Below are 25,372 nucleotides of genomic sequence, written 5' to 3'. Positions count from 1 at the left end.
ATTCCGAGTTAAGGCAGCCCTCTTTTCCATCTTCCCATTAGCACTCTCCACACCCTTTTTTGTTGTAGCCTATTCACCAATATCCTTTTTTTAAATTTGTCACTCAATTAATTTGACAGACATTAATCGCACCAAAAATCCACGTTTCACAGATGTTGAGCTGTCAGTCATGGTGGATGAAATCATTAGAGTAGAGCCACACATTTTTGGAGCCCAAGTCTAACATTCTCCTCTCAATAGGAAAAATGAATTGTGGAACAGGATAGTAGACTGACTGAATGCTGTTGGTACTACTCTGAGAACACAGCTGGAAATTAGGAAGAGGTGGCATGAGGTGGCATGACCTGAGGATCAAGGTGCATACCCTGGACTCCAAGCACCACCTGAAGGCCCAGAGGACAGATGGCACCCATCCCTGCGGTTCATTGCAACTCTTTCCCTGTGAAGAGATGGTCCTGGCCATCCGGCATACTGAGGACATGATAGAAATACCTGGGGGAGGGGAGTCTGGTAAGTTACACTGTCGCAGGGATTCCGTTCTCATACAGAACTGTGCATAGAGACTTGGAACCTCAGTGCATTAGGGTGTGCCAAAACTCACCTTAGTACCCAAAATCCCCTACCAGACTAGCAACAGTGTCTCATTGGTTCTTACAAACTCCCAATGTTTAGACAAACCAGAACATGGACTTAGAACACCCCAGGTAACGTGGAACACATGAACACTCTTTCGTTATACAATCATTTCAATCCAGAACAAGGAGTAAATGAGGACGCGTGCACATTTGAAATGTTTATTTTCTAATGCAGTGTTCTCAAGCGCAGTATCTTAGCTAATACAAGCAAACATATTATAAGAAACAAAGTAATCAGCATAGTTACTAGTCGATAGAATACAAAGGGTGAAAGCATGTTAAAATGCTAGGGGGAAGAAGGCTAAAAGACACCTAATTCACACCCTCCCTTGCTTGTATATTTATATTATATCTAAGAAGGTCTCTTTGGGTTTTAGCAGGGTGGTCCCATACCTCAGATCCTAGTGGTAAGGGATCACATCATCTTCCACCAGCTCTCTGCATGCGAAGCACCATCAAGTGTGTGTGTATGCTCAGCGCAGTGCAATATAAAACGCGCCTAAAGCCAGAATTTGGCCGCAGCTGCATGTATTTTATGTCTAGAACGTGCGAAGATCAAACCTCACAACAACCACTGTGTTGAACTAACCTTGAAGGCCGTGGCACTCACTGTACAGACATAGCTTACCAAGCAAGGTTGATACTAATAGCAAAACATATTATTCTCGTGTGAAGCAAAATACTTTACTGGGCTAAAAGCACTAATAACAATATGTGTCGTGTGCAGAAGCAGCAGAAAGGTAAAATGGCGTTTAAACTCCTAATAAGCTCATGCTAACTTAACACAATGCGAAGGCAAAGCATAACAATATGACACCCTCCCTTTGATCCGAGCACGGATAACATAAGAAAAATAAGATAAGGGGAAAATTTATGAAAGCAGAGTCCAAGAACGACAGTCATCTCAAATTTGCACATGAGAAAAAATTTCCGCTCAAAAAATTCCCATAAGCAAGAAAGTATTGGCATTGGGTTGGGCAAAGTCAATAGGCCTGGGGCAGAGAATATTGTCATATGCCAGAAAAAACTATAATAATAAAAATAATAAAAAATAAAATGTTCAACGTCCAATGAATGGTGATGAAATACTTCATCCTAACATTGAATATGCAAAATAAGCAGCAACAGCTTCCAGTAGGAAGTCACTGTTCTCATCCGAAAATAGTTCAGCCATCCAATTTTATAGTGGGAAAGAACATACATGCTCTTCAGTTACCGGAGCCTCTAGCACCATCAGAGGATAACTCGGTGTGTTCTCAATTAAGCTGTGTGCCAAGAAATCTTGCGCCGCTGCGAATATATTTCAACGACCCAGCATTCCATGCATCGCTGCAAAGGCCATAATCCCTCCGTCAGAACATAGCAACTCATGAGCTACTAAGAGGCTCATGAGCTGGTTAAAATCCACCTTGGGAGACACCGTATTGCAGAGACACAAATCCAGGGCCCAGTCGAAATTGCAGCTCAGGCAATAAAAAACACAGGCTGAACACATGTTAAATAGGAAAATCGAAATGATAATCCATAAGCTGCACTTAAGGTGGCGAGCGGCAGCGCACCATAGTATTCAAGCATTCTGTTGCAAAACAGTGCCAGTCGTGACAGCTCGTCTTGAAACACAGGATGTGCATCCATTTTGAATGAAGCAAAACAGCAAAAGAACGCCGTCCGCCAGCGCCAGTAAAACGGAAATCCACCAAATAGGCTGGAAAAGATCGAATGGAAGAAAGCAGGAATGACCCCAAATATATTTTGAAATTAATTCACAAGACCGCTGCCAAGTACTTTAAAAAAGGGCGCCAGTCCCGTTGTGGAGGATGCATTAAAGATTGTGTGAATCAGTTCACCGAAATGCAATGGTAGGTCAGTATTTAATAAAGCATGCACCTCTGTGCAGGTGTTAGCTACGTGAAGGACAAATGTTTCACGAGCAGATGTGAGGTCAACTTCTCTTTGGGACAATAGAGCTCTTATGCGACTCATCTTATTGAACTCTGCTTTCAAGGTCGGAATCCTCGTCCCGATGGAAACATCCAGCTTCCCATGCGTGGGTGGATACATCACATTTTTACAGCAAATCACAGGCTCACTGACCGTAACGATATAAGCAATGCCTTTCATTAACCCACAGAAATCCTCATTGTTCAGTAGTAAATAACTCCCATTTGCCAGTAATGTGAATGTGGGAACGATAGCGGGCACGGGGGTACCTTTCAAAACACAGGCTAAATTAGGCTTGTTTTGATTACAAGAGCCGTGTAATTGGATATGTCTACACATTAATGAGTGATCCGGTGTTTCAGTGCATTCTTCACCTTTCAGATAAACTTCCTTGCCCTCCCTAAGGCATCTATATGTAAAAGGGGAAACCAACCTGGTGTGCGGGACAACCTGTTGCTTGCCGATTCCACCGCCAAGAGTCACGCCATCCTGACTGGAAGCGCTGAAGCGCTACATACCATTGCCGGACGCCACCGCCATCAGCGCCGCCGCCCCGGCGGCGCGCATCACTGACGGGGTTGGAGCACCAGGAGGCGCATAAAGTCGCCCAACCCTCCGCGTCGCGGGACGTGCCGGGCTAAGCCCGGGCCAAGGGCGGGCCCGTTTAAGCCCGGATAAGGACGGGACGGGCCACCTCCCTTTCAGCTTATATGTGGCCTTGACTTGTGAGTACATTGCATCTCATTATTGTTATAGTCTTGCCGGATTCACAATCATGCCCCCTAAGGAGGCCAAGGGGAGAGCGGACACTGCTAGCCTCACGGGAACCATGGACCAGTTCATAACGAGGGTGAACTGTGTCATCGATGAGGGGATCACGATAATGGAGCGATGAGTTTCCCAGGACCTCGCCAATGCAAGAAGGTCTTCAATGGGACATTTTGCGAATGTGTGGACTCCTGTCCATCAAGGTCCTAATAGTGGTATTGGTGCTTCACCAATTATAGAACTCCCCATTTCACAGTTACCATCTTGCGATACATCCCATGTTTCCTCTGATGGACAGTCCACGGTCTCAGAATCGTTATTGCTATCTCCCCACAAGTTGCCCACTGTGCCCAATGTAGTTAAGATACACAATACTAGACAATTGCGTGGGAGAGATCCAGGGGCAGTTCCCAAGTATAAACAAGGGCTGTCAATTAACAATGGTGGAAGGAAAAAGAAAGCCCCAAAAATATTAGAGAAATTCCAGCTACACTGGAGCAGTCTGTTGTGGGTGACTCTGCAAGCCTAGTTCCATCTATAGTTGATCCAACACTCACTAGAACGGTACACCAGGCTACTAGTGGGAGGGCAAGCCTAGGCGACAGGGAAGGAGTGAAGGACCCCGAGTCAACTATTATATATGATACACTTAGACTTCTCCTACGTCCACTGGAGGATAGAATGAGTAAAATTGAACAGCACCTAAAAAGGATTGAGCGTGACTTTAAGGGAATCGCCGATTCCTTGCTAAAGGATGCTACTCCTATGGCCACCCAATTACTAGTTAAAGCCGGTGGAACCAATGCTCCGGCTGTCCCGAAGGACACGGTAGCACTGAACATTGTCCATAGGGCTCCAGTTGCACCCCTTAACAAGGATCTAGCAGCTGCCAGTGTAAGTAGACCTTGCCAGCGTAATGTACCTCAGGACAGTGAGGGTAAATATTGTAAATCTACCCCCGGAAGTTTGTCCATTTGTGGTTATTCTAGCAGGGGTGCCAGAAGTGGGTAAGCATGAGGTGGAATCCCCTACAACATTGAGGAACAGGGTTGTCCACTGGTTATGCGTTAACAGACTGCTGTCCTCACACATTGTGTGTAAAATACTTAAGGTTCGGAGGGTGCCTTGGGTTGGCCATCTGGCCAAAAATATAAGGGGGGGTTGCATTCTGATCAACTTTAACGACCCTAGATCTGTCGAGTATATCTGTAACTGGAGATACCCCAGCCCAGGAACGACTATCCGCTCTCTTCCACTGACTTATTTCTATCCACCAGGTCACTTCACTTCATTAGCAGATGGCTGGACAGTGGTGCAGCAGAATGGGAGGGGGCCACCCCAGGGGGGTTGGCCAAGGCCTTTTCTACCCTTGGACTCTATTCCCACCCAAAATTGTTTCAACTGTTTGGAGCTGTTGACTGACTTCAGGATAGAGTAGGAGTATTGATTAGTTCCTCTTCCCCCCTGGGTAGTTGCTCCCCCTTTCCTTCTGTACCACCACAGTCTCCGGGCTCAGTGTCACTAATTCCTGTTATAGCACCTCTGAGGGCTATTAACATCATTAGTCAAGATTTATATCAATCTCCGCGTGCTCCAATTTCCTGTAATGATCCCATCAATAATTTTAAACTTGTCTCGTGGAATGTGGCAGGACTGCGAAATAAGCTCTCATTACCGGATTAAAACGATTTCATCGATGAGTATGATATGTGTTTATTTCAGAAAACTTGGTGCCTCGAACCCCTGTATAAGCCAGGTTTTTCTTGCTTTCATGTACCTGCTATCTCGGTTGGTCGAGGTTGTCCCTCTGGAGGGCTTATGGCATGGGTGAGGGTAGACCTTAACCTTAAGATTACTCATCATACTTGTTCAACACCTGATGTTATGAGACTTTCCATCAAGGGTATGAATGGCATCATCACCTGGGAATTTTTTAATGTATATGCTAGAGGCACTCAAGGGGGGGCGAAATCCTCCACCATTTCTGTTCTCTCTGATTTGCTCCAGTTGTGTCCTTCTGATTCCTTAGTTCTGGTCGCTGGGGACCTAAATTTTTCATTTGAGCCCCTGGCAGCAGATGACATCCTTGGAGTTTATGAGGAAGATGCCAGATGGGGCATTCCGTCTCTGTCGCTTATGCCTGTGAAGAGATGGTCACCGATTGTCATTCAACTGGATGCTTTAATGTTGGAATCAGGACTAAGAGCTGTAAATGGGCGCACTACTTCTGATGCTCGGGGGGCAAATGCATATAACAGGGTTTCGTGTGAAAGTAGAATTGACTACATAATGGTGGATAGGAGGGCATGGAAGTTAGTGGAGGACATGGTCATTATACCATTAGTAGACAGTGACCATAACCCCCTGTCCCTCAAGATGGTGGATCTGTGGCAGAGGAAGGAGTACACCCCCTCCACTAGCTTGAGATTATTAACTAAGACAGTTGTACCATCCAATTGTAATAGGTTTCTCAAGTGGCCAAAGTTTATTATGGACGAGCAAAGATTAAGTGCATTGGAAGACATTCTCAGTGAACAGATTTTAAGGCTTTCTGCAGCATGTAAGGACGTGGCTGGGTCTGCGGCGGCAGAAACTATCTATGTTGATATTATAGATCAGATTGGTACTTTGTTCGTAGTTCCCAATAAAAAGAGCCCGACGAATGTCAAACCAGTGCAGAAGTGGTTTGATAGAAATTGCAGAATGAAAAAAAATAGTCTGATTCTTGCTATTAAATTTAGCGATCCAGTTGCTGTTCGGCTGGCCAGATCACATTATAGGCAAGCCATTACACTAGCCAAGAGGGAGTGGGAGGAATCACATTGGGATAGTCTTAGAGCTGCGAGCAAATCTAAAAATGGTGAGCTATTTTGGGCTTTAGTCAGAGGTTCCAATGGCTGCGACCCGGATCAAATCTCCAACCATATAACGGATAGGGAGTGGTTTGAGCATTTTAAGAAACTGTACGGGGGAGATGAGCAGTCGGGTATTTCAGGGCCCTTTCATGGTGCCATGGCCATTGATTCTGCTCAGGCCCCATTTCCTAGAGTAGACAAGAAAGAGGTGCTGGCCGCATTAACCAAGATTGTACCCGCTAAAGCCCCGAGACAAGATGGTGTACCGAGTGACCTTTTCAAAGCTAACACCGAAGGTTGGGCCACCTACTTTGTAATTCTTACGAATGCCTTGTTGGAAGGGTCCCCGGTCCCGAACTCTTGGAAAGGAGCCGAAGTGATACCTATATACAAGAAGGGCCCCAGGGGGACCCTGCCAACGACCGCCCAATAAGTCTTATAGATGCTGGGGAGAAATTGGTTGGCAGGGTACTCTTGGAGAGGATCCTCTTGTGGGCGGATGAAAATAGCATTATATCACCCTTTCAGGTGGGCTTTAGGGCTTGCACAAGCACAAGCACAATAGACCAGGCATTAGGTTGGTACTCTTACACTGGAAGGTGGTCATCATTGCCAAAGGCGGTCTTTATTTGGCATTTATTGACCTGAAGACCGCCTTTGACTTGGTCCCCCGAGACCGCCTATGGCTGGTCCTGGAGGAAATGGGGATTCCCTCGCCCATCCTGAATCTCCTGGCTCGTATGCATGACGGAAACTATGCCCATATTAGATGGGGATCACAGGAGCAAAAAACTGATAAAATCCCTGTGAACAGAGGGGTATGCCAGGGTTGCGTACTGGCCCCCACACTCTTCACGCTATTTGTGAATGGTGTAGTCTCCTTTCTGCTCGAAATTAATGCTCACGCCCCGGTCTTGGCGGGTGACAAAGTCTCCGCGCTACTCTTTGCGGACGATACGTTGTTAGTATAACAAACTCCCGCAGGATTGCAGAAGCTGTTGGACCGCTTCTGCTTGTTTTGTAAGCTGAGGGGCCTTGCCATAAATACATCTAAAACTAAGCTTCTTTATTTTAACCCAAGTAGATCGTCTAGATCTACCCTGTCTCTTGACGGAGTGTCTCTGGAACGTGTAAAAGAGTTTGACTACTTGGGGATTAGAATTTTGGATAAATTCAAATGGCAACCACATATTGATAAAATGGCGCTTAACCATAAGAGGGTAGTTGGAGTACTAGGGAGGGAACACCGTGCCTCCACTTCCAAGCCCATTGCTCCTGCCCTGGATATTTACGCTGCAAAAGCTGTAGGCTGTGCCCTCTACGGTGCAGAGCTTTGGGGCTTTGATTGTGTCAATGCCCTAGTTATCGCAGAGAACAAGTTATTTAGGGAGCTTGTATCTCTCCAGAGGGGTACCCCTATCAAGCCACTCTTGAGTGATCTGGGTCATCATTCCATCAAGGACCTAGCCACTCTGCGTCCTCTTCTATATTGGGCCCGGCTATGGCGTACCCCGGAGCTCTCAAGGTACGCCGATGGCCTTAGAGAGGTCATGAACCTTCAAGGAGCCCACAAAATTAGTTGGTTAGCTAATATAAAGGAGCTTTTACTGGCAACAGGCCTTATAACTGCTTGGGAGCCCGGGGTATCGCTATCTAAGACTGAAACTAAGCGAGTCTATTGGGCATGTGGAGGCGGGCAGCATAGCGTAGCGTAGCGGAGTTCCACGGAGTTTGTTTGCAACTCCGTGGACTTTCGCATAGCTCTGCTACGCCCACTATGCCCAGGATTAGTTATCTATCTACTTTCCTAACATGCAACCCTCAAAGTATCAGAGACGTTGGTTTGCCAATGTTAATGTGTATTGTTGCATATACAATCACATGTATCAATCTCCATTACATGCCACATGCTGCCTGTAAGTGTGTAATCAAATAAATCATCTCTAGACCCATGATATGTGCCAAAAAGTGAACGTATGATCCATCTCAAAATGCATGTTTCCAACAGGTATGGTACACTAACCATTTGTCAAGTGTTGGAAAGTCGAGGTAGAAATTCCTACAGCTACCGTGAGGCCCTGTGACTGTAACTCTAACCAAGGGGCAATAGTCTTTTTGCCCCTCTTCACTGGTCTGCCATGTTATAACTGAAGTTCACCTTACCTGGACTGCGCAATGTACATACAATGCTCTATTCAGACATGTCTGACTACTTTGACTGATGGTGTCCTGGTATACTCAACTGAAACAATTGATTGCATGAGTGAAACCATACCAAGTATGTACCTCTAATATATGAGAGGTATGAAAGTGACTCATCTGATTATAAGTGGCAGGTGGCCAATGAACTCTGCACTGCTTACATGATGAATAATACTAAAAATACAACCAAGTAGTGCATACACCTGTTTTCTACACAACTAGGGCTTGGAATGGCCAAATAAACATGTTAGTTCTATACACAAACCATGTGGATGTAGATGCCACACTTCTATCAATAACAACGTTCTCAATATCTCAACAGGTTCATCTGGCAAAGCACCTGGCCGGACCCTGGGCACTGAACAGACTTCAACTCCACCCCAGGATCAAGCTCTCAGTGATGACAACACTCGTGGAGAGGTGGACGTCAATACCTTCCTGGCCCATCTTGTCAGCCCGGTCAGACGGCAACAGTGGGGCTCAATGTGCCCACAACAACACCTCTCATCCCAATTGCAACAATAGAGCCAACCACTGCCCCCAACCTGCATACCTAGCACGGGCAGCAACATCTTGTGCCTCCCAGTCCTGGATTCTGAGCTGACAATCACCAGCACAGTCACTGAGGAACCAGTGGGAGGCTACAGCCTAGGACAAGGGCACGGGATTGTAGGGGTAAGGGTTGTGGGAGGGTAACTGGGGGCACGCTGAGTGAGCCCACTGGAGCCACTGACACCCAGGCTACCACCACCAAGCCTTGGGGGGGTCTATCAGAACTCCCAAGGCTTGATGGGCCAGGTACTTATGGACATCCGGGAGATGAAGCAGCTTCATAGTGCCATACCAGGAGGTGGCTGGCATTAACACCAACATGGCCTCCCTGGTTGTGGTGCTGCAGGACATTAACACCACACTCTGCAGGGCTTTCTACCTGCATACACCCCTTCCTGTGGTCCAAGTACATTCAGCCCATCAAGATCTGCGACAGCCGCAAGAAGTGAGGGCGAGTAAGAGAAAGGCAAGTCTACAGACACCCTGTCTCAGCAGCAGTGGACTCCCTCCCTCGGCAAAAACAGGGGATGTCCACGCAACAATCCAAACGGTGTGCATGACAAGACACCCACCACCACCAGTAAGAAACCTTGCCCCTAACTTCCTCCTGTGTGCGCTACACACTCACTTTGTGGACTATTCCTGAACACTTTTCCATTTCTGATGGGAGTAGTATGTCGGACTTTGGACTCCAGACAATGTGGCATCTTCAACTATGGCTTCATCCACCATGACTGACTTCTTCACTTTTGGTTTCCCCTGTTTTACCGTGAACATTTTAAATGTTCTCCTTGTTCAATGCAATAAATACACTAGTCATCAGTACTTTTTTTCTGTAGCATCTCTCACATTTACCAATGTATATTTACTCCCATGTGAACTTTAGAATGTCAAAACAAGGTACGTGTATAAGCACGGATATGTTGAATTTAAACAATATTTAACTCAGGATCACAACCATGTCACACCAACACATACAGACCAGTGTCTTGTCTTATAACATCTTTATTCCATATCCTGTGTCAGTGATCAAAGATTCAGCTGCAGACCTTAACAAGATGGAAATAGGGGACACACCAGACAATATCCCATACAACAGGCAACATAAAAATACATCTACATCATCAGCTGGAACCATATTTCCTACCTCACAAAAGGAATCCACATCAGTTAAACCAAGAAAAAAACACAGCAGTACAAGTTTCTATGCAGAGGGTTATTGTAATCCAGTGTTGCCGCATCTTATTGAATGTCACAAATAATGTCAGTGATGTGCTACAAGCACTTTGGCCTACAATGAGGAGACACATCAACAGCAACATACAGTTCATACACAATGAGGATTTAGCCAATGTGAAGGCAGAATAGCATGATTTGGTCCCAACACAACATTGTGCATTAGGGCCACTACACCACAAGGAACAAGTATAATGGAGCCCACATAACTTACATCCTATCACTGGATAAGCTGTCTTGGTACAGGTTTTGTACACCCAAAGTCAGTGACAGACATTCCCAGGAACAATCCATGTCCACTTCGTATGTCAGAACAGTATCATATACCTGCTAATATTACAACTCTGAAATGTCCAAATGGAGATGCCATGATGAAGGTAACTAAAAAAGACCAAAACAAAGAGTTTAGCTATGAAACCATACATATGACACATTTCTATTCACATAGTCAGCTTCTAGAGAACACAGTCCAATATAAAATGTGTAGCAAAAAAAAGCGACAGTAATAAAACAAACACCTTTCAACAGATTTTGCCTGAGCCTCATAATCCTACTATTTTGCATAAACATCCTCCTCACATCGTCACAACAAGAGTTGCAATAATAGTCAAAGTCATTACATCTAACACCATTCTTACACTTGTGAGAAGAATTTGTCAACGGAATCTTGATGCAAGTCAGCTCCTTCCTCCTCACCACTAATATCATCATCATTTGCCATTTCAGTTTCCTCAACCGTTGGCTCTTCATGGTCTTCATTCTCTGTGATGTAAGGGCAATGTTGTGGAGCATGCAGCAAACCACAGTGATTTGACTAACCTCCCCAGGTGAGTTGAAGAGGACTCTAGGCCAGACATCTGAATCTGGCTTTCAGGGACCAACAATCCCGCTCCATGGGCCTCATTGAAGCTGACTTCCACTGGCGTAGTAGGATTCCTCAGCGGTGCCAACAACCATGGATGGTTGGGATACGCTAAGTCTCCTCAATGGAAGACAGACAGAAGTGCAACAATGAGTTACACACTTTCAGATTATACTAGCTGACATTTCCGACATAAAGTAAGAACAGATCAAATTTACCAACAAACCAGGCCCTCTGCGGTAGTAATTTTGATATCAGCTGGGGTCTGGTGCTGTTCCACAGTATGAAGGAATCATGTGCAGACCCTGTGAATCGGAGCTCAGACGATTGAGATGTGCAAATCCAGTAAGCAGACAACTTGCATGTTGAGAGAATGGACGTGCTTCGTTAAGGCACACTTTTTCCCTGGCTTGATGTGGCGCTACGGCTAAATCCTCACATCTGGGTAACTGGATGTAATTGTCCATATGTCTCATCATTGCTGAAATCATGTCACGTAGTATGCACCTGAACATTGGTTGTGAAATACCACCAGAAATAGTCACTGTGAATTGAAAGGAACCTGTGACCAGAATATGCAAGACTGACATAAACTTCACAATTGGTGTGAGAGATGTGATTTGAGGAAGGAAGCCAAGTTCCAGATGATAAGAAACAGAATACAGGAGTAAACCTGTTGCCCCAGTTGAGACCGGGTAAGCTGTATAACAAAAAGAACAATGTCTCAACCAGTAATCGTATTCGGAAAGGACTGTTTGTAAAAAAGGTGTCTCAATCACACAGGAAGGGAAAGAAAAGGGGAGGGAGACCAAGGCAGATTGGAAGGGTTGTTATATGCACATAGTTAAAACAGCACTACGATGCAATTAGATTGCAGTAACTCCAGATGATAACATAAATCCTGTAATGTTTGCCTATTCAAACAAAATGTATTGATCACATTTCTTTCTTCCATGGTCTGAAGGTCGTGAAATGGATGGTACACTGGAGACTGTCGTCTCCTTCCTCTTCCAGGGTAGGTATGTGAGGAGTGAACATGATTTTGTACATTATTCACAGTGTCCAGAGTAACATATATGAAGAGTAAGCCAAAACTCATGTGACAGAAAGCATTACATATAATTTACATTATTATTGTCTACTGTTCAACACCCACAAATAATCCCCTATGTGGCCTTCACATGTATCTGTAACAGGAATGTGCTAATTACCAATTCCGAAAGTTAACATTTGCACAAAACTGAGGTTTTCGTGAAATTTTAGGTAAAAAAAACACCAACCATGGTGTACAGTGCACCGCGCACATTTTGCATTTATGCATAGTAATGCACCAGACAGATGAATTTTTGGACTGGACATTACATGGGAAGGGAGTTTTTCTAATGTAAACATGTTAGCCATCATTTGTTCTGTTGATGACACAATTAACAGCACTAATAATTTAATTCCATCCTCTAAAATGGCACATGCCTGACCTTGTATATGGGACATTTCGAACGACCGTTACTTGCGTGATGGGCTGTTGCATCTACCGCAGACACAGCTATAGGCTAACATTGGTGATTGTGATGGTTCTGGCCCAATGGCTGTATGCGTGTGGGTTGTGACCCCTAGGGCAGCCATCGAGTCCTGGAAAGAGGGTCACACATTTCCAGGCCTCACTTCTGCCTGGAATCCAAAACATGTGCTCTTCCTTTTGGAAATTACAAACGCCCAGGACGCTTCATTCAGATCCTTAAATGCTTCCGCTGAAGGTAATTTAGTCTCTTGTGCTTTGAAACTAGTAGGCCGGACAGACAGGTAAAACAATACTTTGTGCCAGGGTGTCTGAATGAAATGCAAATAAGCATCATGAGCTGGGAGGTGGACACCGAGGCTTCTGTGGGTAATATCTGCCGGGCTAGCCCTTTCGCTGCAGGGAAGCACTGGAATATTTCCGATTTAAGCCCATTACTGGATTTTTTTATGCCTATGTTTTCTGCATGCGCTGCGTTTCTTGTGATGTATGTGCAGGAGGTCGGAGCCCTCGCAGCTGATTCTTCAAGGAGCGCAGACCACCTCTGAGGAGGAAATGTGCCGGTCCACCCGAGAAAGTGACCTGGCAGGCACCCACCCCCGTGCCAGCGGTCTGTGGATTACGGAGACCCGGGGTCTAATCCTGTCTCCTGCGTTTAGCTGCGCTGGGTGATCCTGGAAACACTGTTTTGTTGGTTCCTGTATCCGATGCACTTGGGAGCGCTCTGAAGCTGCAAGCGCCCCCCAAGGAGCGCTGTATAAATACTTTGAGTTAATTTTTTCTGGATAGTTGGCTGAGCGGTTCAACCCGTCCCAGCCTGGGGCGCACCATGGAGGGGGTCTGGAGTTCCTACAGCGGAACTCCAAGAATAAATTTTAATCAGCACTTACCATTTCCCTGAAACCTCTGAACACATTCATTCGTCAGTGGGGCCCATAACACTGCACATTTACTCTGTTCACTTAATCTGGCTTCAGGGATTTATTTTAGTTAAAACACAAAGGAGTAATGCTGTAACATTTGGCGGAGTGTCTAACCTATTTAATCAGTTATTATTTACACCTACAGTTTATATACTCTTTACCATGGTTTAATCAAACATTTATTTTATTCAGACACACCACAATAGTGGCAATGGATCTGCTAGCTAGAAAGAAAATTAGGCGTAGGAAAATCACAAGACCAGCTTTAATATTCCATTTTCCCAATTTTATTAAAAGCAAAACTTTAATATGTCTGACATTTAGGCATTGATTAATTCTTTATTCAATAAAAACTTGAACTTTATTTAAAAAATGATCATTTTATTTAGAGCTCAGAAAAAAAGTTTAGCAAAGAACAGATACTTCCAAATTCATTCTCTCCTAACATCCCTAATTAACACCCTCATCTTATCCTTCAGTCCTGAAAAGCAAACAAGAGAAAAATTAAAGTATCTTACATCCAGGAATCGATCTGCAATCCGACAGCACTTCGAGAGGAGATCGAAAGAGTGACACCCTCTAAGCAAAATCAGAGGTTTTTATACACTAATTTCCTAACTTAATCTATCTAAAAAGTATCTAACATCACCAATTTGGGTTCTGATTGGACAATTTTGGGGTGGGTGAGCATCTCCTTATCATTACAACATCATATTCACAATGAATCAGCAGAATCATAATGGGTTATTGTTTAGGACAGTCTTTGGCCTGGCCGCTTCCTCGACTTGCAACGTTGACTTGTTTTCTCATGTTTAGAACATTCGACTGTCCATATTTTGGCAATCATCCTGACTTCAGGGCAAAGTACAGGCAGCTCACTCTCGCTGGCAGACTTTGGGCACGCATGCGCAATTCAGCACTTGCTCTCAGTTAGCCAGAGCAACCATTTTCTTTTAGGCCTCAGAGGTCTCTTTTGGAACTATCATACAAACAAACACAAATTCATGTTAATTATGGAACTAAAGCCCTTCTGTTTACCTCCCACCATACTAATATTTCCCTATTAGTTATTACCTAGCAGGTAAGCCACATAAATGCGTTTCATACTTACATATCCGACGATTTTTAGCACAATAACGTGTACAATAAGCACATTCATATTGCGTTTACTTATATTTAAGCTATGCATTAGTTCACATCACAAAAAAAATACAAATTAGTTAATTTTATTGCTTCATGCAGGCAAAATTAGTATTCCCACGTGTTCACATGTGTGCATTTTATACTATTGTTAGTTAATACACCACTATACACAATTAGTAAATGTTAATGTTATGGAACATTGACTTCACAAGGGGTACACAAAATTTTGTTTTGCCACCTTGCACCATCAATTCCCTCATCTGGTGATTCTATCACCAAATATCTCTCAAAATTTTGGAAAATTTAGCAGAACATGTTTCGGATTCTTTATATTAGTATCATCTACACTTTAGTATGTTTCTCCTTTGAATCTTTAAAGATGTTTTCTCTGATTTCTTCCATTTCTATCTCATTCCTTTCTCTTACCCTTGCCTGTTGTTCTTCATTTCTTTTCTTTAATGACTTTCTAAAATCTCATCTACCTTTGCATATACAGCATAATCTTATCAGGAAGATTCCTATTACTAAGATTGTTATCGGAATTAGTATTTTACCTATAATTGAACTACCTATTTCTTGGAACCAATGCTTAATTGCTGAGAAACTCTTACCTAACTTTTCAAGAACACCTTCAACCTCCAGTGGTTCAATTTCTTTATGTAAACCTGTAATATTTATAATATACTTTTCAAGATTCTGACTTTTATCTGGGATATACGTACAACAATGTTGCACTTTTAAAATCCCACAGACTCCTCCCTCTTTTGCTAAAATTATATCAAGGGCAAGTCGATTTTGCATTACCATAGCTCTCATAGCAACCATTTCAGTATTGACCATCAGGAATCCTCCTGCGGTGTCTGTTGACAATCGATTAACTATTATGGACAATTTTCTGATTCTATTTGCATTAAACGAAATTGCCACTGCTGGTATCAGTGCTCCAAATACATCACCTATTATTTCTAATACACTCTCTCTTCTTTTACGACTTAGAACTTTACCTATCTCATGCTTTCCATTAGTACCTCTATCTACATGGAAAATTTTAGGAAAAACCAAGCCCACATAACAGGTCCCATACCAATGGTTAGGCAACCTATAGTAAGCTCTATTCCCACAAATAAAATAAATTCCTAGAAAAACAGGATCATCTCCTCCTTTAAATCCCCAACCTCCTATAATTCTATAGGTGTCTTTGCATTGACTTGCACCCACAAAATAATTGTCATACATTGAATTATCTCTTCTGATACAAAATTTCCCTAACATTGGAGTATCTATATTTATAGCCACATTCACATTTTTATCATCAAGATTCTCATCATCAAATGTCCAGTATTTAGATTTTGCATGTTTCATTTTTTCATTTAGTTTGTAAGTAGCCCTTCTTTCCTCAACCATATTCAAGAATGCTTTCTCTTCAATTCTCATTTTACATGTCAAATTATTATTAAAAGCATACTCATGTGTCAACTCATCTAATTCTAAGAAATATTCTCCCATCTCTTTTGCAGGTTTCCTTTTATTCAAAGTACTGTCAATTCTTAATTTTGCAAATATTTCATCTACATTGGAATAATGATATTCCAATTTCCCAGTCTGATAAAACAAACTTGCAATTACACTACAAGTCACTCCATATGTGAGAGGAAGGTGGTGATAGGTCACCCCTTCTGACACTAATGCTGGCAATTTTACACAAACATAACAATCATCCACGTTCATGGTCTTAATATACTCAAGTAATAACTTTGAAAATGTATTCTTTGTGTAGTCACTAATTGACCTATCTTGATGCAACTCTGGTTTGTACACATGGGTCTCATGATTTTTTTCTTTCCCACTTGGCTTATTTAGACTCACATTTGGTTTCAATTTCGTTAAACTTTCCTGAAAAGGAATAACAATAGCTAAAATTACCCACAGTATTATCAACAATCCCATACATATTGAGCAACATCTACACCATTTTCTAAAAATAGAACATTTTGTCTTATGGTTACTCATTGCCATATTTCTCTAACACAATTTCTTCGACCTTATGTCACCTACAAGTTGTATACCACTCAATTCACTAACACATATTTCTTTGACCTTGTGTCATTCCTATTCTAAATTAGATTATAGTTAAATTTTTCTAACAAGATTTCTTCGACCTTATGTCAACTCCGACCTCTTCTATATTTACAATATCCGTCTCACAGGACTTCAGAATCTTTACTTAATATCATATACTTTGAGTACCTATCTGTTTTCTCTTAGTTGTCTTCTTTACTCACTTTTCCCAATTGACTTTGGGTTTTACAGGTTTTCTTGACTGCTATTAACTTCAACAAGGGGTGACAGGACAATATATGTCCACTCAGGTGATTTATACCTCTGGTTTGGTCGTCTTACTCTTTTTGGTCTTTGGACAATTTCTATTTTCTTACCCAAAGTTTCTTTCTGACTAGTGATCTCGTTCACTTGCTCTTCTGGCTCTTTGGTTTTGTTCACTATTTTAAATCTCAATCCACCTGTTTCTTTAGGCCAATTGTCTCCTTTGCAGACTTTCTTAGTCTTTGGATCTACTGTATTATGCTCCACTCTCCAAGCTCTTTTTCTTGGGCTTTTTCTTAATGGAGTTTCATCTGCACTGTCATCAGTTTCACTTTCAGTATCTTCAACTGTATCATTGATTATGATTTTCACAATGTCTTTGTCTTCATCAGACTCAGCTTTCTCTTCTGTTACTCTGTTAGGAACACCTTCATAACTGGTACTTGGAATCTCATCCTTATCGTGAGTTACTTCCTCTTCCCCAGTCTCAAGATTTCCGTTCCTGCCTTCAGAGTTATCAGATTGCTCTTCAGTTCTCTCCTCTTCAACAGCTTTGTCTTTACTTTCCTTTGTTTCTTTACTGGTGTCTGTCTTTACCAATTCTCGATCCTCAGATTGATCTTCAGAATCTGGTATCTCCACAACCTCCCTTTCATCTTCACCTTCAGACGCAGAACTGGCTTCTGATACTTCCAGATGTCGACATTCCTTTCGATTTTCAGTATCTGGAGTTTTTTCTGGTTCAGCTTCAGAGTCAGAATCAGTTGTACTTTCACCGTCGTATGGGTATTCAGGTTCAGGTATACGAATGGTGTGGGTAGCATGCACCCACCTCTTCAACCCAGCACACTTGACTGCAGTAGTGCTGACCAAGATAACCTTCCTTAGTTTCTGCCACCGAGGTACCAAGCAATTTCTCCAGCGATGCACTTTCACTCGAACACAGTCTCCAGGGACTAGATCATGAGATGGATTTTTCTCTTTGGAACTTGACTCAGTTCCCACCTGGTGGAGCTCAGAAGTTACCACATCAGACAGATTTTTGCAGTACTCCAGTATGATGTCATCATTAATTGTCAACAACTTATCAACAGGTACATAGGCCTGCCTCATCACTCTGCCCATCAGAATCACATATGGACTTAGTCCAGTTTTCCTGTCTGGTATGCTTCTTAGTGTCATTAAGACAAGCGGCAAGGCATCGGACCACTTAAGTCCTGTTGCCAGAAACGTGGTATTATCTCACGTAAAAACAGTTTGGCAACAGTCAACCCATCGTTTCTTCTCGTGGGGAAAGCTTCCACCCATCGGACGAACAAATAGATTATTACAATAATGTATCTAAGTCTGTTGCATGGAGGCAACTCCACAAAATCCATCTGAACCCTTGTAAATGGACCACCCTCTCGTCCTATGATTCCCAATCTTACAACGGCTCTTCTATTTGGATTAAATTGCCGACATATCAAGCATCTTTGAGACCAAGTCTGTATAAAAAGACAAATCATAGCATCTCTACCAATGTGGGCCTGACCATGGTACATTCGGGCCATGTCTGAGATCATGCTATCGGGCATTACTGGTCTTTCATCTTTGTATACCTAAATTTAATCTTCCTCTCTTTGTCTGCAGGATGAGTCGTGTGGAGGCGTTCTGTATGCGCTAGAGTCTTTTCTGTAGTTTGGCTGTGGTTCCAGCATAGAGTGTGTTCCCGTAGTCCAGTCGGCTGGTGACGAGGGCCTGGGTGACCATCTTCCTGGTTTCGGTGGGGATCCATCGGAAGATCTTTCAGAGCATGCGCAGGGTGTTGAAACAGGATGACGAGACGGCGTTGACTTGTTTGGTCATCGAGAGGGAGAAGTCCAGGATGAAACCCAGGTTTCGTGCGTGGTCCGTCGGCTTGGGGGTGGTGCCCAGGGTAGGGGGCCACCAGGAGTCGTCCCAGGCGGAAGGGGATGATCCCAGGATGAGGACTTCCGTCTTGTCTGAGTTCAGTTTCAGGCGGCTGTTCTTCATCCACTCGGCGAAGTCTTTCATTCCTTCGTGTAGGCTGGCTCTGGCGGTGATGGGGTCGTTGGTGAGGGAAAGGATCAGCTGGGTGTCGTCGGCGTAGGAAATGATGTTAAGGTTGTGTTGGTGTGCGATGGCTGCGAGGGGGCTCATGTTGAAGTTGAAGAGGGTGGGGCTGAGCGAGGATCCTTGAGGTACGCCGCAGATGACTTCGGTGGCCGCGGATAGGAACGGGGGTATGCGGACTCTCTGCGTTCTTCCGGCGAGGAACAAGATGATCCACTCCAGTGCCTTCTCTTGGATTCCGGTGTTGCTGAGGCGCTGTATCAGTGTGCGGTGGCCTACTGTGTCGAACGCTGCAGAGAGGTCCAGGAGGATGAGGGCATCTGTTTCCAAGCAGGAATCTGATGTCGTCGGTGGCTGCGATGAGGGGGGTCTCAGTGCTGTGGTTAGCTCAGAAACTGGACTGTGAGGGGTCGAGGGATCCGTTTGTCTCGAGGAAGGCGGCGAGTTGTTTGTTGACGGTCTTCTCAACGACTTTGGCAGGAAAAGGGAGGAGCGAGATGGGGCGGAAATTCTTGAGGTCGGTGGGGTCCGCTGTCGGTTTCTTCAGGAGGGCGGTGAGCTTGGCATGCTTCCAGCTCTCCGGGAAGGTGGCGGTGGAGAAGGAGATGTTGATGATGTCCCGGAGTTGGGGTGCGATGATGGAGCCGGCCTTGTTGAAGAGGTGGTGGGGCAGGGGTCGGTAGGGGAGCCGGAGTGGATGGTGTTCATCGTGCGGGTGGTGTCTTCAGTGCTGACCGGGGTCCAGTTGCGGAGGGTGGTGGTGGGGGGCGTTGGTTCGGTGGTTGGGTGCATGGTCTGTGCGCCGAAGCTGTTGTGTATGTCGGCGATCTTGCGGTGGAAGAACGAGGCGAGTGAGTCGCAGAGGTCTTGGCAGGGTGTGATGTTGTTGTTTCCGGCGCTGGGGTTGGAGAGCTCTTTGACGATGCTGAAGAGTTCCCTGCTGTTGTGGGTGTTGTTTAACCCTGGGCGGGCAACTTCGCTACGCCCACAAAGTGGGCGTAGTGTTGCCTACTTCGCCCTTTGCAAAGTAGGCGAAGCAGGCAAGTGTGGCTCAATGGTTAGAGCAGGCAGACCTTGATGCAGAGCTCTGGCCAGGGACCAGGGTTCGATTCCCGCCTCGGCAGGTCTCCGGCTCATTAATTCCCCTGACTGGATATTCTCGCCTCAGTGCCTGTTCTGATCATGGGTCCCACGCTGCAACTCTGGGCAATAGCTTGCTTAGTCTCCACAACGGCCCCAAAAGCGCTGGGATGCCTGGCTGCACCTGGGGGGTGCCCAGGAGTGGACATTTCCCAGGAAAGCCAGGAAGGGTTCCTAAGCGGTATACGGACAGCGCCGGGACACCTCCGGTGGAAGTAGCTGTGCGCTTTACAAATTCCGACATTTACATTTACATTTACTACGCCCACTTCGTGGGCATAGCGAAGTTGCCCGCCACCCGCCTCCCTCCCGCCCTCCCTAAATGCTTACATTAATATATAAAAGAATTATAAAACCACTTACCTTGTCCTGCCGCGTCCCCGGGGCTCCCGCTCGTCATTGCGCCGCCGGGGCGCGCGTCTTGGATGCTAATGCGCATGCGCGGGCGGCCGCGCATGCACATTTGCATCCAAGACGGGAGCGCGGGAGGGAGGCAGGTGGTGCGTAGTGGGGCTACGCGAAGTGCGTGGGTGGGCGTAGTTTTTTTCCCACTTTGCGTAGCTTTGCGAAGCCCCACTACGCCCAGGGTTAGTGTTGTTGTCCAGTCGTTCTTTGAATGTTGTCCTTTTGGTGGTGCGGATCAACTGGTGGTGTATGCAGGTGGCGTTCTTGAAGGCTGTCATGTTTTCTGGAGTCTGGTCGTGTCGCCAGGCTTTTTTGAGGGTGCGGCAGTTTTTCTTGGAGGTTTTGAGTTCGTTGGTGAACCACAAGGCTTTCTTGCTGCTGGGTGGGTTCTTCAGAGGTGCGAGGTCGTCGGCGCAGTTGGTGAGCCACTGTGTGAAGTTGCGGGCTGCTTCGTTGGGGTCCGTTGTGTTGGTGGGAGGGTTCTGGCTGAGGGAGGTGGTGAGCTGGTCGGCAGTGATCTTGCTCCAGCTCCTGCAGGGAACCTGTTGCGGGTGGTGGTATGTCGTGGTTCTCCTGAAGTTGAAGTGGACGCTGCTGTGATCAGTCCAATGAAGTCCGGTGGAGTGGCTGAAGGAAATGTGCTTGCTGGAGGAGAAGACGAGGTGAAGCGTGTGGCCAGCGTAATGGGTGGGGGTGTTCACCAGTTGCTTGAGTCCGAGGTTGGCAAGGTTGTCCAGCAGGGTGGTGGTGTTGCTGTCATTGTTGTTCTCCAGGTGGAAGTTGAGGTCCCCTAGGAGAATGTAGTCTGAGGAGGTGAGGGAGTGCGGGCTGATGAAGTCTGCGATGGCTTCGCTGAATTGTGTGCGTGGTCCCGGGGGTCTGTAGATGAGAGTGCCTCTGAGGGTGGTCTTGGGGTCGGGTGTATCTGGAAGTGAAGGTGCTCGGCGGCGGTGAGGGTGTCGTCAGAGTTTGTCGTGAGGCGGATGATGCTTCTGTGGACGATGGCGATGCCTCCTCCAGTCTGGTTGACGCGGTTCCTCCGGGTGATCTTGTATCCATCCGGGATGGCTATGGCGATGTCAGGCGCTGAGGAGGCGTTCATCCAGGTTTCCGTGAGGAAGGCGATGTCTGGTGATGTTGTGTCGAGCAGGTTCTAGAGTTCGACGGCGTGTCTGTGGACGGAGCGGGTGTTTAGCAGGATGCACTTGAGGTGGTTGTTGCTGGTGCCTGATCCTTTCGGGTGTGGTGCAGGTCGAGAGGCAGGTGAAATTGCAGGCTTGGCAGGGGAAGGGTCCGTGGGTGCGTTTCGGGGTAGCTCGGTAGCAGGCGGGGTTCCGGCCGGGTTTTAGTGCGTTGAGGGTGGCGGCGTCATAGGTCCGTCGTGTGGGCTGGCATCGTCGGGGGCCAGGGGTCCTGGCGCTGGGCGCGGTCCAGGCATGGACGGGCGTAGACAGGCTTGCATTTGGCACACCTTCGGCGCGCAATTGGCGTGCCCGCTGCGAGTACGTGCGGTCCCCGCCATATATGGCAAAGTGGGAGGGAGGAGCAGCTGGGAGGCGGGAGCGGGGTGGCGAATGGGGACCGGGGAGAAGGAAGGGGGGCGGGGCCGCAGAGGAGTGGCGGCGGTGAGCGGGGGGGCAAGGGCGGGAAAAAGCTGTCACGGCGTGAGCGGTGGAAAAAGCAGCGGCAAGAAAATCAGTCAACGGAAGCGGCGAGGGGGCAGGCCTGAGGGCGGAAGCCCAGGCAGCAGGAGTGGCGGCAAGAAGGGCAGCAGCGGTGACCAGGGCACACAGGGGCCGTGCGGTGAGTGGAGTGACTGGGTTAAGGGTCACAGCTCACTGCCGCGCGGTCCCCGCCATATATGGCCAAGTGGGAGGGAGGAGCAGCTGGGAGGTGGGAACGGGGTGGCGAATGGGGACCAGGGAGAAGGAAGGGGGGGGTGGGGCCGCAGAGGAGAGGCGGCGGTGAGCGGGAGGCAAGGGCGGGAAAAAGCTGTCACGGAGGGAGCGGCGGGAAAAGCAGCGGCGGGAAAATCAGTCAAAGGAAGCGGCGAGGGGGCAGGCCTGAGGGCGGAAGCCCAGGCAGCAGGAGTGGCGGCAAGAAGGGCAGCAGCGGTGACCAGGGCACACGGGGGCAGTGCGGTGAGTGGAGTGACCGGGTTAAGGGTTTTAGCCTTCCATGTTATGCTTTTACATAAAAACATGAGCTCATCATCCTGATAAATTTTTTGTCTGTCTGTTCCAATAGTTCCAATGATTAATTCTTCCATGTCTACTTTTAATTTAGCCACATCCAGCACTTTTGATTCCTGCTCTTTTATTTTTAAGGTTTTAAACCAATCACTCAATTCTTTATCTGATGGCCCTACAGGTGTTTGCGTTAAATCTATTTTATCTACACTTCTCTCTGGGGTTGCAGAGACAGATTCTGCTCCTTTCGGGTATCTGCATGACAAACTTTGTTTAAAAGTCAATTCTGGTGGATTTACATTTACATTCCGCCTTATTTCTGACAAGTCAGGATAAATATTCTCTTTTACTTTCTGCAGACTCTGTTGTAATGGAATTGTTAAGCTTGGCTCTTTTATTCTCTGATTTTCAAATACTGGTATCACAGGTCCTATTGTTATTGGGACAGTTACTGCTTCTATATTTTTAGTAAGGGTTTGAATTAGTTCATGTGCAGAACGTTCATAATCAGAAATATCTGGCTGCACATCATTTCGCCTTTCAGCACTTAGCACAGTTTTGTGCGAGTTATTACTTTGCACAGGAGTACCTGCAATTCTAGCTTCTCCTATTGGCGTACTTGGGACATATCTTGTTTATATTCTCTCAGGGAAATCTCGGAAATTTAATGGTTGTTTTGGAGTTTCACTAACTCTCTCATCTGCTATTGGAGCAGTCGGGTAGTCCATAAAGAACCTGGTTGATATGGTGGTGGTCTCCTATTTAATATTTCTTCTAACACAGCATCCTCTGATTCACTTTCACCTTAACTTTGGTTCCCTATCTCCACATTCTTTTTCTTTTCTGTGCATTTCTGTCCCACATATTCTTCCACCAATCTGACTGGATACATACCATCACACATGTTACCATTCCTCCATCTCTGCATTCTAGTCTCATGTGTTTCTCCCCATAAATCTCGACCACTACCTCTTGGTCTAAGGTGCCTACTTAACCTCTCGCTCTCCATTTGATGCATCTCATCTTCCCACTCAACTAGTGCCTCAAATTGAGTCGGTCTAGGTCTCGGTTCAAGCTTCATCATTTTGTCTCTTAAATTTCTCAAAATTGCTAAATCAAAGGATCCTCCTTCCAGAAAAGCTAATACACCATCATCCTTGGTGTACCATTCCCAATTCTCTAACCAAACACATGTATGGTAACCTTATTTTGACATCTTATAGGAAGCAGGCGTTTTTGGCGAAGGAAGTGGTTTTCCCTCCCTCGTAATTACCACTTTTTCTTTTACAAACATGTTTTTCAATTTTTTAAACCATGAAGGTTTCTTCTTGTGTTCTTCATAATAATAATACGACATTTTCAGTAAATTCCCTGCTTTCAAAAGATCACGTACTATTCTATTGCTGATTCCGTAACACCAACCTATCACAGCGCAGTTTGCACTAATGTACCAATTAGAACACGATACGTCACTATAGTGCTTAACCAATAGCTTTTGCTGCTTTTAGTGATGTACCAATCAGCCTCTACTCCATCTTGGTCACAAGGACCAATCCCAGCGCAACACTTTTGACGTCACCAGCGCTTCGGCTTCTGCAGCGCTAACTGACCCCTCCTTTACAGAGTTTTTTCAAGAAGCCGTATTTACAAGATATTTTACAAAATCAGTTAGTAACTTACACAAAACAATATCATTTGCCTGTTTCGCTAATAAAGTGATAGATTTCTCAATCATACAAGTATTCTGTAACTGGAGTAGACAACACTTACCTACTCAGAATTTTAGACTCATTGATAAAGTAGCCAGAATCGTACCGTGAAGAACTTCGAGGCGGAGTTCTAGGGCTTGATGTGCTGTGGCACTTTTATATAAAAACAAACTGATCTTTTTATTACTTGCACTGCGCGCTGACTACTACCGCGTTGTGTTTATTTTAATTATTTGCTCGCGCTGAGTGCTAGTGTATGTTACCGTTTGCCCTAGTGCTACTCTCTGAACCATTGCGCTGATTGAAAGCGCTAGCAGCGCTGACTGCTGAGTGTTTTTACATTTTTGAACAGGTTTGTGTCTTCTGCCTCCCTGACCCTTTATTCCCACTGATACCTTTCTGTTTCTGCACCTGAGGCGGAAAGCCGGGTGCATTCTTCACGCTCTTCTTTTCACTTTGCTTCTGGTCTTCCCCGCTCGTGTTGGGTGGCAACAGCACCGTGGGGGGGACCTGTCTTTTCTCCCATTCCTATTGTAGTCCGGCATACGAGGTGCCGCTGGGTACTGTGGGATAGGAGCAGTGGCCATCTTGGGAGGACTTTTGCACGCCGGTCGGTGGACCAACGGTGCGGCTCTCCTTCCACTCCCCCTGCGCGACTATAAGTTCGAGCTATAGTCTGTGCAGGGTTTATGCCAGAATCGTACCGCGAAGAATTCGGAGGCGGAGTTCTGGGGCTTGATGTGCTGTGGCTTTTTTATATAAAAACAAACTGATCTTTTTATTACTTGCACTGCGCGCTGACTACTACCGCGTTGTGTTTATTTTAATTATTTGCTCGCGCTGAGTGCTAGTGCGTGTTACCGTTTGCCCTAGTGCTGCTCTCTGAACCATTGCGCTG

The 25,372-nt window shown here is 45.7% G+C and overlaps 1 long non-coding RNA gene across 1 annotated transcript in view; it reads left to right on the top strand.

Annotated features, from left to right (window-relative positions):
* LOC144756354 (uncharacterized) overlaps positions 1-9,060 on the top strand; it is a 98,191-nt gene extending 89,131 nt beyond the window's left edge. Inside the window, exon 3 of the long non-coding RNA XR_013595132.1 lies at positions 8,724-9,060. This is a non-coding gene — a long non-coding RNA (uncharacterized LOC144756354). The remainder of the gene's footprint in view (positions 1-8,723) is intronic.
* Positions 9,061-25,372: the final 16,312 nt, after the last annotated feature.

Source organism: Lissotriton helveticus, chromosome 5_1 (genome assembly GCF_964261635.1).
Source record: "Lissotriton helveticus chromosome 5_1, aLisHel1.1, whole genome shotgun sequence".
Classification (NCBI taxonomy): Eukaryota; Metazoa; Chordata; class Amphibia; order Caudata; family Salamandridae; genus Lissotriton; species Lissotriton helveticus.
The sequence above is the reverse complement of the archived record's forward strand: the minus strand, read 5'-3'. Positions and strand labels throughout refer to the sequence as shown.